General features: G+C 52.9%; 1 long non-coding RNA gene across 1 annotated transcript; it reads left to right on the plus strand.

The window, feature by feature from the left end:
• Positions 1-225: 225 nt before the first annotated feature.
• LOC102023920 lies at positions 226-4461 on the plus strand. The gene is made up of 3 exons (XR_260890.1): positions 226-288; positions 3548-3636; positions 4323-4461. It is a non-coding gene; the product is annotated as an uncharacterized LOC102023920 (long non-coding RNA).
• The last annotated feature ends 11712 nt before the right edge of the window (positions 4462-16173 follow it).

Consider the following 16173-nt stretch of genomic DNA (forward strand, 5'->3'; position numbering starts at 1 on the left):
TTCTGCAGCTCGTAGTGACCGTGATATCCAAGCCAGAGGCCAGTCCTGTACCCACCATGCATACCACACTGCAGGAAGGAAGCCGTGGGGCTCACCAAGGTGGCCTGGCACTTGCATTTGTCCAGGCTGGGTGGGGTCATCCGAGGGGTGGTCCGCACCCCGGGCTGCCCTGGCCAACCCATACCTGTAAGTGACACCTGAACATCCTGGTCTGAGCCATGATCTGTGCCTGGGATTGGCAAACTACAGCCTCCAGCCAAGTCCAGCAATGTTTGGACAGCTTTCAAGGTAAGAATGCTGTTATGAGCCAGCCAGGCACGGTGGCCTAGAAATCCCAGCACTGTGGGAAGCTGAGGCAGGAGGGTTGCAAGTTTGTGACAGGTTGTGGAGGGTGGCAACTTAGTGACTTATAGAGAGCTATCTCAAAAAATTAAAAAGGGCTGCGGATGTAGTTCTGGGTTCGATCTCAAAATAAATAAATAAATAAAAAAGGATGTAGGTATGCTTTTACACAGGTGAAAAGTGTCAGAATGCTATTTCACACCAGTTAAAAATGATTTAGCTCCCACTCAGCATCCGCTCATGCCATCTCCCCGGTGCGCAGGGCCCCATTCCCTCCCCGCTCTTCCTGCCGCGGCGTGGAGTCGAGGAGATGGTCGCAGGCTGCGGAGCTGCAAAGCTGGTAGTATTTACTCTCGGAACCTATCCAGGGACAGTTCGCTGAGCCCCAGCCTGCAGGCTCCCCACAGAGCGGTGTGGCCCGGACTCCTTGCCCCTGGGGTGGGGGATGGGCACGGACTGTGGCGGGGTCTCCTGGTGGCTCAGCAGCGCCGCCTGCTGAGCTCGGGCAGCTGTGTGTGGGTTTGTGTTCCTACCGCTGTGCACGCGTGGGGAGAGCGTGGGCTCTGGATTCTAGGCGCAGCTCTGTGGCCTCTCTGTGCCTCAGTTTCCCTGTCCTGAAAGTTAGGTTAAGTACCCTTCAGCAGCCAGGCGCCTGTGAATCAGAGGAGTGTGCCGCTCAGGATTTCCGGGCTCCCCTCGCGGTCCCAGCCGCCCTCCGGGGAGCCCTGCACTGCCTCCTCAGACCCCCAGCGTCCGCCCCTCCCACGCCCACCTCAGTCCCAGCACTGCCTGCGCTGCCTGGAGGCCCTGAGAGCTGTCCCCTCGCTCTCCTCGTGCTGCCCTGCCCTTCAGCCTGCTGCCCCCACATGCCGACCCATACTTCTTTCCAAAACAAGTGGAGACCCTGTGGGCTCAAAATCCTCAGGGCTCAGCTGGTGACAAAGCTGGGCGCATACAGTGGCCACCCCCCACCTCCTCCCGCACCAGTCGCTCACCTTCAGCCCCCTCCACATCCTTGCCATTCCCTGAACACCAGGCTCCTGGCCCAGGACCTTTGCACAGGCTGTGGCCAGATCCCCCACGTCTCACTCTCCCCTCATTGCCTTCTGGTCATGCCTCAGATGTCACTTGCCTTCCAAGCCCTTTCCAGGCCACTCGGTGGGAAACTGAGGCTCACCCCCAACCCCAGACTCGCCCATCCCCGTCTGTTACCGAAGCTTCTTGTTTGGCTATTCCCGCCACACGTCTTTACGGCAGTGACTGCCTGAGTCTCCGCTGTGTCTCTGGCCCACACGCCTGGCCAGGAGGAGAAGCCCAGTGCGTCCTTGCTGAGTGACTGAATCTAAACACTGACAGCAGCATCTCAAGGGCTTTCCCACACTGAAGGAGAGAGCGCTGCGGCTCAGAGAGCTGAAGAGACCTGGCTGCAGCCACAGGGCAGTCGGCGGTGGGACAGGACTCTGCCCCGAGACCTCCTGCTGCTGGAAGGCGCTGAGCCGAAGACCCAGAGGCTTCCTCAGTTCCCAGAGGAGCAGGAGCCTTGGTGACACGGGGCAGGAGCCAGAAGCCTGTCCCAAGAAAGGGGCTCAGCCTGAGGATGCTGCTGGGTTCAAGTAGGAACAGCGTAAAGGCAGGGATCGGGTGTCTGAGGGCCTTCTAGAACCTTCTGTGAGCAGCACCACATGGGTCAGACCGTGCCGGTTGGCCTACAGGACTGTCAGTGCTGCCCCCTCCTGTGGTTCTCCGTGGCTACTTGGCAAGATCAAGACGACGAGGGTCTTACAGCCATTTCGCAGAGGAGGAAGCTGAGGCTCAGCGGAGACCCAGAGCAAGGACCCGCCTCCGCCTTCCCAATTTTTGGTCCTGGGTGGCTTTGCCCACACACTCTAGTAGGATCTCAGAGCCCAGGCTGTGAGACCAAGGTGTTTTGACCCTGGGCAGGAGATCTAACAGGCAGCCACCAAGGGCCCCAGGGTCCTCCCTCTTGAAGCCCTCCCCTGGTGTCCCCCCTAGCAAAAGCCCCTAAGGATTCTGGTTCCTCCCTGCCCCTTCCTGGCCTCTGCTCCTTGTGTCCACCCACTCAGGTTCCCACGGGTGCCTGGAAGCTGCCGAGTGGGGTTGGTGCAGAGCCACGGCCGTGCAGAGAAGCCATCCACTGTCCCCTTCACCCCCAGGAACCTTGGGAGAGCTCTCAGCCTCCAAGAGAAGCAAACTGCCCTTGTAAAAGCATAAACCAGTGACTGGCCGTGGAAAGCGGCTGGAGATAAGGCCTCCCTTTATGACCAGATAAGATAGTGGCATCCGGCCCTTGGATATGGCCAGCCAGGCCCAGGGTGGGGGTGGCAAAAGGGAGATAAGGAGGAGCAGCTGAGGAGGTGCCTGAGCCAGCCACTGCCCCCGGACAGGAGGAGGGACCCCAAGGACAGCCCCGGGGCGGGCTGGCTGGGGAGGGAACCTGGAAGATGGTGGCGTTGTAGCAGTTTTCCTTCGGCAGCTCAGGCCCAGAGGCCTTTGCTGTTTGTTTGTTTTGGTTGCAAGGGAGAACTGCGCATCTGGTGCGGAGCTGCAGCTTGATGTGTGACTCTGCTTTCTGTCGTCCTCGCGTGTGGTCTCTGTGTCCTCACTCTGGGCAGGCGCCCTTCCCAGATACTCCGCAGGGAACCCTGGCAGCCTCAACAGGCATCTCTCTCCGGGGGGAGTCCTGGGGAAGGGAAGAACCCCCACCATGGTCGGAGCCCCGCACAAGGGACCGTGCTCGGCTCCAGGTCAGGAAGACACCCAAGCCTGTGGCCTGCCCAGTGACCACATGTGTGACACCAGAGCTGGGGCAGGATGGGGGTGCCTGGAGAGGGACGGGGTCCACTACTGGAAAACCAGGGGGCTGGGATGCTAAGAGCAGCCCTCCAGCCAAAGCCACGAGGGGAGGGGTCCCCACGGAAACGGAGGCGGGCGTCGCTGGGATAGGTAGGGGTCTAGCATTGCTGCTCTTTGGGGCACTGGCCCTGGGTTCAAGGGTTGGGCGTCGGGGCTCACCCGGCAGCACGGGGTAAGGGCTATGGCCCTGCCTGACCCACATTCATGCCCCGTTGCACTCTGCGTAGGCCCAGGGTTCATCTGGGCTGCCTGGGAGGATGGTTCTCAAGCCTGCGTGCTCAGGCCCCTGCGGTCTCATCAGGCACCGACTGCTGGGTCCTTCCTCCCCCAGAGATTCAGGGGTAAGGCGAGGCCCTGAGTGAACAGCCGCCCTCGAGCCACTGCAGCGACTCTGACCCTGGCATTCTTTGTGTGTTCAAGGTGAGATGCAGAAGATAAGCGTGAGGTTATCTAGAGGTAAAGTCCACCCCAGACCCAGGCATGGGGTTTTAACGACAGCACAGCAGTGGCTCCCAGAGGGACAGTCTTGCCACATCTTGGGGAGGCTGAGCAGTGACAGCCAGGAGGCAGCCTCCAAGCTCCTTCCCACACCCCAGGTGGGGTCACAGCCCAGTCACAGGGAAGGGAGCTGAGGCCAGAGACTGAGTTCTTCAGTAATGTGGGGTGGAGCTGGGGTCACTCCCCAGCTCTCTCTAAATGTGGGATCTGTTTGAGCCTTAGTGCTGTGATTCCTGCCTTCCCTTCCCTGCCTCTCCTCCCCCACCTGGCTGATGGGCTGTCTTTCGGAGGTCCTTCGGGCCCGTCTCAAGAGCGCCCCCTAGAGGAGGCTTGGCTCTCTGCAGGGGTAGCAGAGCCTGAGCCAAACAGCTGCCCCGATCCACTTTCACACCCCGAAAGGTGTGCAGGAGGTCTGAGGGGCCTTTGGGACACCAGCCCTATTGGCAGGTGGAGCTGGAGGCCTTAACACGAAGCCGTCCAGTTCTTTCCTTGGCCTGTACCTGGCCCTGTCCTCAGAGCTATGCTTAACTGATCCCCAGCGGCACGACAAAAAGCAGTCCGGTGCTTCGGATGGGGCAAAGCAAACATCCTTCTTCCCCTGCACCCAGGATTTCTGGAAGAAGGACCGGAACACTGGTTCTTATGCACCTGGATAAACGCGCTCCCACCTACAGCATCCACAGAACACGGAGTCCGTCCCAGTGCACCACCCTGATCCACTTGCTGGACTTACTGAGCAAGCTCTCTGTGCAGGTAGATTTTCCTTATTCTTTCTGGTGCTCATGTGGGAATCCATCCTGTGAGTTGTCTTCACTTAGGAGGTTTAACGCGAAGTGGTCAGCAGCACCCGCCACCTCTGCTTCTATGTGCCAGGGGAGGGATATTCATGCGGTGAATTCCCAGACCCAAGGAAGCTACCTCACACTGGACTCGATGAGACGCTGGTAGACACAGCCCTGCTGACTCCCGGGAAGCCCGCTCTCTGGGCATCTCCCCTGTGCCCAGCGGCCATGGTGCAGAGGGGACAGGGTGCAAACTTGAGGCAGGCAAGACCTGTTGCTTCCAAGGAGCAAGCTGAAGAACAGCACGCAGGAGTCATGCTGTTTAGAATGAAGAGAGAAGGAAAAAAGACAAGCAGTGATCGGAGCAATAGTGTGCGTTGGGGACTGATATTCTCAAAGGGGTGAAGAACTTCCGGGATGCATAATGCAGATTTCTCTGGGACAGGAGAGGGGATTAGAATTGGGGCTCAAAGTGAGAGCTGCCTAACCTTGATTTGTAAAGTAGTCTCTCCCTCTTTCTCTCTCTCTTCCTCTCTCTCTCTCTCTCTCTCAAGACATAAGCATTCAATAATTTCAGAAAAGTAAATATATTTTTAAAAGACTAAAAATAGTGCCAGGTGTGGTGGCACAAGCCTGTAATTCCAGGACTTGGGAGGCTGAAACATGAGAATTGCTGCCAGTTTGATACCAGCCTGGGCTACATAGTGAGTTCAAGGCCAGACTAAACTACATAGAGAGACCCTATCTCAAAAAAATCCAAACCAAACAAAAACTAAGAAAGATGTGAAGTAAACAAGCTAGTAGATTGAAAATAATTAGCGGAGGGCAGAGTATACAGGTAACTCTGACTTTTTGCCTGGTTCATTTCCGTAGTTACATTTTAAAATGTGTTGTAAAAGATCCCCGCCCCCTTCTCCTGGCACAAGAAGTCACTTGAGCATGCGTGGCAGTCCTTGAGACTGGATTACTCCAGGATGTGACCGACAGGTGACCTGTAAACCAGACTGTCAGCACAGGGATGTTTGTCCCTATGACTCAACCACGGCTACTGGGAACCCCAGGAATGGTAGGGACATATACTGCTGGCCACTGACCCTGACGGTCTGCTGAGAGCGTGTCCTCTCAGACACCTTGGGAGCTCTTCGTGGTCCCTTTGGCATTGTTGGCATCATTACCATGAGGCAGGGGGACAGCAGAGGGTGTGGGGTGGACAGAACCCAAGCTAAGTGACAGGAATTCAGACCGGGAACCACAGGTGTTGCAAATCTTTCCTCTCCCTGGGCATGTAATTTATCATTTTCTAGTCGCTGCAACAAAAAAGTTAAAGGAAACAGGAAATGTTGATGTTAATAACATATTTTAATTAACCTAATATATAAGCTACATTTAGAAAGTATTCAAGTGGTGTTTTCTATTCTTATTTTCACCTTCAGTCTTCGTTCTGGTGTGAACTGGATGTTCACAACGTGGCTGAGTTTGGACTCCACCCGACTTGGGAGCTCCAGGGGCCCCATGTGACCCTGGCTGCTGTTGTGGGCTGCACAGGTTTAGGCTGTCCGGGCCTGTGGGGTCATCCACACCCCCAAAAAGAGCAAGAACAGTGGCTACAGCCAGAGGGAGTGAATGTGGGTCTAATTTGGCAGGTCAGAGACAGGCAGGGGAGGAGGCAGCATCTGGGGTCAGCCCTGGGGAAGAGTGGACAGGTGAGTCGAGGCAGGTGCATACCTGGTGGCTCGCACCTGTGATACAGGCAGATCCTCAAAATGCAACCTGGCTTCAAGGACATTATCGTGCCGACCTCCATCCCTCTGCTCTCTGCAGAGCGTCCCCCTGGAGGGTGTAGCGGAGAGCTGATCCACGTGTGTGTGGAGAGGTCCATAGTGGGAGGAAGGGCCCCTGGGGCACATGCTGGAAATGATGCTGCTCTCCTAGGTCAGTCAGAAGAAACTCATGGGTCACAAAGTTGGGGACAGAACACGGGCTGCATCTCGTCTCACTAGTGCTCAGGTTAGTCCTGGATTAAAGATCGCTCTGTTCTATCTAAAAACTTTAAATCCAAGCCACAAAGCAGTTGAAAACTATGAACAAGCATATTTACCACCCCTCATAGGAACATGCAAGAGCATGTATAGGAATTAAAAAAATCTAATGATGTAAAATTCACAACATCTGGGGTCCACCCCAAAATTGCCAGCTGGCAAGATGGCCCAAAAAGAGAAAAATGAGCTGATCAATTGAAACAGATCCTGAGTGGAAACAGATGTATAATCAGCAGAAAACAATATTAAGACAGTGAGTCCAGTTGATCTCATGTATTTTTGGTGTTGTCTTCGTGCTTCTGGGGATTGAACCCAGGGCATTGCATTGTATTTGCATTGAGCTACATCCTCAGCGTTTTTTAAAAAAATTTTAAGACAGGGTCTTGCTAAGTCACTAAATTGCCCAATCTAGGCTGTGATTCTTGTGATTCTTCTGCCCAAACTTCCCAGGGTGCTGGGATTACAGGTATGCACCACCACGCCTGATTTATATGTTAAAAAAACAAAAACTATAGGAAAGATTGGATTTGTTAAACAGGGGCAAAAAATAAATAAATAAATAAATAAAGATACGAAAGACTGTATTTTTTACCTGCCACGGAGTAACACATTACCCTAGACCTTAGTGGCTTCTAATGTTTAACATGGCAGAGTCTCTGTGGCAGGAACTTGGGCGGAGCTTAGCTGGCATAGCTGATTCAGGATCTCCTCAGAAGCTGGGGTCTCCTCAGGCTGAAGTGGGTATAGAAGCCGTTCCAGGCTGCTCAGGGGGCGGCTGGCTGGCTGCGGGTCCCTTCTGACAGTGAGCCGGACAGAAATCGCCCTTGGTGCCTGGCTAGCAGCTTTCCTATAGAACAAACCAAGAGATAGGGTATCCAGGAAGCAAGAAACAGGACATTCCAGTCTTACTGCTACCTCATCTTGAAGGTGGTCCCATCATTTTGCCTTGTTTTATTCAGAGAAGTAAGACATTCTGGAGATTGGGGACAGTGTATTACGCCAGGATGTGAGGACTAGAAGCTGGGCTGCTGCTGTTTTAGGGGCTGCTTCTCACAAATGCTCACATCGGCCACTGGGCAAATTGACGGTGTCTGACAGAGCAATACACTTGGAGTCAGCAGATTAGATGTTGCAGAAGAAAAGATCAGTGAACTTGAAGATGTAACAGGAATGTCTATCAGAAAAGGAATGCACAGAGAATTAAAGAAAAGATTAAAAAAAAGAGCCATTCATTAGTGATATATGGGTAACTATTTATGTACATGTGTATAGGATGTTCTGTATTATATAAGTGTATAATATATATGTACTTGGAGTCCTCAAAAGAAAGGATTTGTAATAAAAGAAAAATATTTGAAGAAAAAAATATTTTCAAATTTGATAAAAAGTATAAACTCACAAATCAGAGAAGCTAAATGAACTCCAAGCATAAGACACAAGAAGAAAACCATGCCACACTCAGTTTCTGAAAATCACAGATGAAGAAAATGTCTTACAAACAGATGGAGAGAAAGACACGTTATATACAAAGAAGCACAGACAGTAGGTTTCTCATCAGACAAGGCAGCAACATTCTTAAATCACTGAAAGGAAAACGCAGATGGTCTAGCATTCTCTACCTAAGAAAGTAGATGAAATAAACACTTTTTCAGATATAGAAAATCTGAATGAACCCTTTGCCAGCTGACCCACATTCCCGTAAATGTCAAAGGAGTTTCTCCAGGAGGAAGGACATGACATCAGGTGGAATTATCACTCCAGATAAAGGAATGATAAGCCCAGAAACAATTGGTATGTGAATAAGTATGTGACGAGTTTTCTACTCCCAGACAGCCTCAAGAGATGATCAACTGTCTGAGCAAAAATCATAACAGTGTGGCCTGAGGTTTATTTTAAAATACCTGATCGCTCAAATAGTGATCTGTTAAGAAACTGAAAAGACACACCTCAAGCTGGGAGAAAATATTTTGGCAAGTCGTACAGCTGAGGAAGGGTTTGTATCCAGAGTATGTAAAGAAATCTCAGTTCTCAAAGACAGGAAAACAAACAACTTGTTTGTACCAATGGGCTGCACATGTGAGAAGGCCCTTCGGCTGAGAAGCTAGAGATATGGCAAGAAAGCACATAGGAAGAGACCTGCATCCTTAAGTGTGAGGAGAGTGTACGCTGGAATCATAAAGAGCTACTCGATATCCAGGGAAGCTGCTACTGTGCAAAAGGGAGAATGCGAGTTGCGAGGACGCGGAGGGGCTGGGCATCCCCCGCCCTGCCGATGGGAGTGTGCCCTGATGTGTGCTATCTCAGAAAGCGAAGCACACTTCTGCCATCCTACCTGGCCATCCCACCCCTGGACACTAGAACCACGTGTCAAAAAAGTAGTTAATAACAGCTTCACTTATGATAAAAACTGGAAGCAACCCAAACAACAATCAAATGGATAAAGAACTTGCGATAATGAAATACTACTCAGCAATAACAAGGGATGAGCTCTTGATAGAAGCAGCAGCATAGATAAGTCTTAAGATAGTAAGTGCAATGCAAAAAGCCAGGGAAAGAAGCATGTGGTGTATGAGTCCATTTAGATAAAAATTTAGAAAACGTAAACTTGTTGTATGAGTTCATTTTCCATTACCATAACGAAATGCCTGAGGCTGGAGACTTTATAGAAAAAAAGGCTTTTTCTGTTTGCAGCTTTGGAGATTTAAAAGTAGGGGGTCTGCACTGACCCAGCTGAGGGTCCCCTGGTTGTGTCACATGGCAGGTGGCATGGCAGGAGGGCACGTGAGGGAGAGGTCACACACAGTGATAAGAAGCCAGAGAGACACTGGGGATGAGCTGGTCTTGTTCTTTTATAACAACCACCTGCTAGAATCCCCACCTCTGAACACACACAACTTTGGGGGGACATCTTATATCAAAATCATAACAACTCCATGGGGGCCTGCTGGACCCTTGAGCCATGCATCTGGCCATGAAGTCACCTGCAGGCAGGATCCGCTGGCCTGCTGCAGCATCAGGTGGAAAAGGTGCCTGCTTCGCTCATCAGTGCTGGGACAACCAGAGAAGTGAATGGTTATTTCTCATGAAATATGTTAAGTACTCTACGCTAACAAGTCCATTGATTAAGTTGCAAGACCACTCACTCATTCCACAGAGAGCTCTGACTACACGCTGGAAGGCCCAGCTGGGGTCACCTGCACCAGGGCAGAACACAGGCTCCCCTGGAGTTTGCAGGAAAGTATGCCTTGAGAGCAGGCCTGATGCGAGAGAGGTGAGGAGGAAGACTGGGTCTGCTCCCTGATGGTAAGAAGTCCCTTGGGTGGCAGGCTCCGAGGAACAGGGGCCAGGTCTGTGTAATTCACCCACTGGGCTCCACACCTGGGACAGACAGCACCCTGAAGACAGTGCAAACTGTGCAAGCAAGGCCCAGCAGTGGGATAAACAGCTTAAGAAACAGATTATTCTTTCTTACAAAGGGCAAAGCAACCCAAAGATTTTCGCATGGAGAGGCCTAGTCAGGATGGCATTAGTCAAGTGCATTAGGATTTGCAAAGAAACAGAACATTTATTTTAAGGAATATGGTTCACATAGCTATGGAATCTGACATGTTTTAAACCTGTAGGGCTGACCAGCAGTGTGGAAACTGAGACAGAATTTCTGTTTCAGATGGAAGGCATAATTCCTTCTTTTGCGGAGAACCTCAGGTCTTGGCTTGTGAAGCCTGCCAAGGCTTGGATGAGACCCACCTATGCTATCAAGAAAAATCCCTCCGATTTTCAGTCAACTGACTGTAGCAACACCTTGACTATGATTTCACCACAAGTCTGGCACCAAAGCTTACTCAAGTGTAAACGCATGAAGTGAACTATTGCACTAAGTGAACTGTGTCAAAAACCCTGAAGCTGAGACTGTCACCTGTCCAGGACCAGGTTCTGCCTGATTAGCGCGTGAGCCCTGGCTGGACCTCCTGAGGTGGTTCAGTTTTGACAGCTCCACAAGACCTACCTCCTGGGGCGGCTCTACACAGTGATACCAACTCCACCGCTGTGCACATGGGACTCAGAGCTCGATGACTCCTGTGTGACTGCCAGGCCTTGCTGGAAGAATAAACAACCTCAGTCTACCCTGAGGGATGGCACGCCAGGTGAGGATGTAGGGTGGTAGCTAGGGAGCGGTCATAATGCCGACCTGAGCCCGGAGGGGCAGGAGGCATGGGAAACCAGATGCAGTGAGGGTGCCTGCTTGTGTCAGTTGTCACACTGCACCTGCAGGTCTCACCTGGTTACCACAGAAGCAGGTGGGTAAAGCTGCCTCCTCCACAGTGACCTCACCTGTGCAGAGATCAGGGCCACTGCAGGGCTTGGGCAGGAAGTGAAGGATCCTTCTGGTTGCCATGAAGACCATGGATCTGGGGCAGTCGGGAGGCGCAACAGTAGCTAGGGGCTGGATTAATAATCCAGGTAAGAGGTAGCACTGGCTATGGGGATGGGGACAGGAGGGCAGCCATCTGACATTCAGACCTAGGACTTGGAGACTGTCAGAGGTGCTGGGGATGGTAGAGGAAGGCGCTCTGATGTCTCACTGTCATAGAGCCATGTGGCCCTGGTTATGGGTCCAGTCTTTATCCTACCAGCACCTGGGTTCTGCTGACCCTTGAAATGATAGGAAAGCAGCGTATAGGTGTACACGCCTGTTTTTCTATTATGAGTGGAAATTTGTAGCTTTCATGGGAGTTTCAAAGAACCCATGATGCTCCGAGGGTAAGGACCACAGTCCAGGGGTAGAGCATCCGGACCAGTTCAGACGCTCTGGTTGGAATGCACGGCACGGACTCCAGCTCGGAGATGGATCCATGGGAATCTGAAATGAAGTGTGAGCATCTTGAGGGAATTGTTCTTCCATTTGCAAAAAATTCAATTTGCCCCCAGCCTTGATGTCCTAAAACACTTGATTATTAGCGCAAAATCAAGGACAAAGTCTCCGTGCTACAGAAGCGGGGGTAGGGGTTCCCCCGTGGAAAGAGACAGCAAGGGTTTTCAGACCTGCCTCCTCCTGGTTGCTTAACCTCAAGAAAGGGCACGTGGCTGGGTGGTGACCGATGCTTCTGGCTCCTGAAGGCTGGATCCCAGAGGGACAGGGTGCAGCCAGTTTCTCTGAGCCTGCCTTCTCTTGGTGGACTGTCCCTGGGGCTACCTGGTGGTGGTGGTTTTGGCCAGACTGCAGCATCTGCCACGTGCTGTCACGTGTTGGCTTCAGAGTTATTGACCCAACCCAGCCCAGCCCCGCTAGGGAAGTTCACGGAGATGCTCCATCTTTGCCGTGGCCCTGCTTTCCTCCTGGGCCAGTGACCCAGCACTGTACACGCGCCTGACATGGCGGGAAGCAGCCAGCACAGGAGCTCGGGCTCCCCTGGCACAGCACTCTTCGCTGCAGAGCCTGGCTGATGGCGGTGTGCGCAGATGGGAGCCCCAGTGCTGGCGAATATGGAAAGGCACTGTGTAGGCTGCAGCCAGCCCCTGCCCCTATCGGCACTCCTGTGCCCCTGGAAACTCCCAGGCCACCCATCTTCCCGGCTTCTGGGTTCCAGGCGAGGGGAGCCCTGGCAGCTGCCAGCAACAGATCAGAGCTGTGAAGACCAGGGTTGGCTGCCTTCCTGCCCAGGTCTGGGTAGGGAGAGAGGAAGGTGTCTCACTCTGTGTGAGGCTGTTGCCTCCCTGACCCACCCTGTTCCCACCCCTGCTGGGTCCTGCTGCTGCCTCCTAGCTCCAGGACAAGATCAAGGTGCCTCAATACCCTTCACCGCCTTCCTCACCCCTTGGGGAGGGTCACCTGCCAGCACCAGACCTTGAGAGACATATTGTCGCAGGAACTGACAAGGACAACACTCAGAATCATCTTTACTCCCTGTAGATCATGTGCAACTTTTATTCACTCCTCTGAACAAACTTACCCCATTTTAGCTCCATTTTACAGATATGGAAACTGAGGCAGGGAGTTACTGCAGGGTTAAATGGGATCCTGGACTGTAGAATAAGGAGGAAGCCAGGAGCCTTCTTTGAAACATGGGGGTGGAACACATCCTATCTTCTCCAAAACGTTGGAGGATCAGCCTGGAACTACCATAAGGGCTCTAGTGGGTCCACACCCGCTAGAACCACCACTGCTGGGTGGGACAGTGGTGCTGACCCCTTTCTCCTCTGGGACCCGGACCCTGGTGAATCCTGTATGAACACCTTGATCATGGCTCCCAGCCAGGCCTGGGCTGGCACACACACTTCTGCCCTCGAGGGCTCAGTGACATCTGCCACAGATTGTCCCTGGTGGAGGCTTGACCTCGGTGGCCGCAGCATTGCATCACAGTTACCCCAGCACTCAGGATGACAAAGGAAAATCCCTGAGCTCTGGAGTAACAGAAAGCGAGCTAAAAATACTCTCAATAAGTAAACAAACCGGGTCAGTGATCCCAACCCTCTGAGGCAGCTATTCTGGGTGCACAAAGGCCACTGTTTATGGTAGCGGGTGTAATTCTGAAGAACCCTTTGCCTGAGATAAAGAACGGCATTCCTGTTGGGTAAAGCAGGAAAGATGACCCACATAGAGTCATTCACCTCCACGGAGGCGTCACCTTCTGCCGCTGGGTGCCTTCCTAGAAGGCCCTTGACCCAGGCCTTGAGAGCGCCAGGAGTCAGGCCCTGAGTCAAGATGGTGCCTGCTGGGCCCACTGGCTGGCAGGAAGTGATGAGGAGCAGGGGCTTTGGCAAGAGGTGGTGGTTTATCATGTGTTCCAGACAGGACAATTAGGAACCATTATTATGCAGTTGTTCTTGGGCTGTTATCAACTTGAACTCTTTGCTTATAGGGAGACTTGGGGTCTGGGTGCAGGGCTAAGAAAGTGGGGGCCTAGGTTGGATGTCTCCACTTCACGACTTCAGCCCGAAGTAAATGGCCTGTGGTTTCAGTGGGTGGGCCCTGAGTAACCTCAGGAAGGATGCAGAGACTCTCAGAGCCTTGGTTTGTATAAAGTAGGGGCTATAACAGAGCCTGCTTCACGTCAGACTGTTAAAAGATTCCAGAAGATTCTATAGGGTAACATGCATAGCAAAAAGCCTGATACACAGGAAGTGCTTGGTGAGGGTCACTGTGTCTGTAACTTGTACAGCTGTTGCTTTGCTGGCCCCAGGGGTGTTAGGTTCCAGAAGGGGAGATCAGGATGGAGCACAGAGATGTCCTCAGAGGGCTCCTGGCAGGGTGCTCTCTGTTCTATTGCTTGAGTTTCCTTTTCATTAGGCTATGTAATGAGCTGCAGGTACTTCCTGTTGGCAATTAGGCTCCGGCCATGAGGACCCCAGCTCCCTGAAACAGGGCTCAGAGGCTGCCTACCTCACAGAGAGGGAATCATCCAGGTACCAGAGGGGCCGGGCACCATCAGGATGGCCCCCTGGCTTCTCTCAGAGCAGGACACTGGCCTCCAAAGCTGGGCATGAAGCTGCTTTCTATAAGGCCCCTGGTCAGTAGACCACCGAAAGGCCCAGGATGGTTCCCGGCAGGACCCTTTAGAAGATCTAAAGGTTTGGCTCTGAGGCCCCTAACATGGGCTGCGTACCTCCTCAGACAAAAGCAGTGCAAGGCAGAAGACAGAGAATGTCACGGCCCTTGTTGTGCAGGTGCCTAACCCAGGGTAGACCTCGTCCTTGGCTATGGCCAATTTGCAGTTAAACCTAGGGCCCCAGCCCCTACCGTCGCTTGACCTTTCCCCCAAACATCCCCCTTTTTCCCTTCTGAGATCCAGAAAAGCTATTTGTCAAGGCCGAAGGGTGATGTTCTTGTAGATGAATTTGGGGCCGGAAATGGTGCTGTCCCCCCACCTGGCCTGGGGGAGGAGGCACACTCCTTTCCCAGCCTCTCCACGCTCATATTAGCCCTCTATTGGCAATTAGTGAATGTCACAACCGTCCTCCCCAGGTGGGGGCTCTTTCAGATGTCAGGTTCCTGCCAAGCTCACGTCTTGTTCTGAAACCTCTTTCCAGGGGACTCGAGGGAAATTAACAGCATGCCAGCCCCAAGAAAACCCCTCAGAGCTTGAGGATGTCAGATCTCCCAGGGAGGGAATTCAGCAAGTGCTCTATCCACGGTGAAAGACTAATTGGTGGGGAGTGAATTATGGAAATACATGAAGCTGAAGTCGTTGAAACAGGTCCCTGGTTGTGCCCCAGGTCCACTGAGGATCTGCAGAAGCCCCAGCCTCCACCTTTTGTCCTCTCTGAGAGGTGCCTTCTCAAACTCTAGAGATAAAGTAAATTGGGTTTGGAATGGGAGTGGGGGCTCAAGCAAGACTGCAAATCTGACATCCACTAGGTGCTTCCTGTTGACCAGGTGCTTGGCATAGATACATTTGCTTTAATCCTACACTGCTGTGCTATAAATTCTAGTACTGTTCCCATTTACAAATGAGCTCACTGAGGTCCAGAGAGGATTGTGAGTTGCTACAGGTCACCCTACCAGGATCTGATCCCACATCTTGTCTTGGAGCTTGTCCTAACTCCCTCCTAGCAGACAAGTGGTCTGATCAGTAGGCAAGAGAAATTGCACGCCTTGATTTCACTTCCCTGTAAAGTATCTTGCTTAGTCAGTCACAGAGCAGTTCTGAGCCCTTAGCCCTGGAGGCTGAGGCTGGGAATAGTATGGAGGACAGACAGAGTCCCTGCCTGGAAGCTGAGAATCTCATGGACTCAGGGGTGGCCAGAAGAGGTGGGGTGGGGCAGGGAGTTGGGGGTAGGGCTGCCAGATGCCCTGGGGTCTGGTTAGGATGCAAACGCACTGCTGGAAGGCCTGGGGGTGCTGAGAATCTGAGCTTGGTGGCCTGTTGGGCTAGGAAGGAGCCCTGGTGGCTGATACCAGGTAACCTCTGGAGTGGCCTAGTGGAGACCCCAGGTGGCTATGGCTTCAGGCCTGATGTAGAAGTGGCTGTGTGTGTTCTCGGCTCATCTCAGGGCAGGATACATGACAGCCCCAGACACAGGTGGGAGCTGGAATGGTTGTATTTCAGGAATGAGGCAGAGAAAGCTCAGGGAGGGAGGGAGGCTTTGCCCAGGGGACCCCAGGCCAGCCCGCATGTGGCATGGGGTGGGAAGGGATTTGGGTCCGTTGCACCCTGATCTCTCCCAGGTAAGAGTGTGGCTGAGTGCTGCCCAGAGCTTCCAGTGCTGCTTGGGGCACAGCTGGTGTCACAGCGTCAGCCCATCTCCCTCCCTCCAGGACAGAAGTGCTGCTGGGAGAGGGGACCCCCTGCCTCTAGAGGAGAGTTGCCGGGCCCAGCTTGGTCCCTTGCCGCCACAAGATGGCGCTGGTTGTGGGGTTTTTTTTGTTTGTTTGTTGCAACCGCAAGGCCTGGACCCAGGTGCACCATGTGTGCTTGTCAGTGCGCCCATGCATGTGTGTGTGGCCACACCTGGCGAGCACGTGGACGCATGCCTGCATGTGTTTTTGTGCACAGTGCACACATGCGTACGTTTCTGCATGTGTGTGCAGACGTACTTTGTGATGTGTGTGCATACATGTATCAGAGTGGCCATGTGCCTCTTTCTGCAGAGCGGGAAGCAGTGACATCCGACTCCTGTCCTTAGCTGCCCCCTCCCAG

The sequence above is a fragment of the Chinchilla lanigera genome, unplaced genomic scaffold (genome assembly GCF_000276665.1).
Source record: "Chinchilla lanigera isolate Chin_1 unplaced genomic scaffold, ChiLan1.0 scaffold00021, whole genome shotgun sequence".
NCBI classification, from domain to species: Eukaryota; Metazoa; Chordata; class Mammalia; order Rodentia; family Chinchillidae; genus Chinchilla; species Chinchilla lanigera.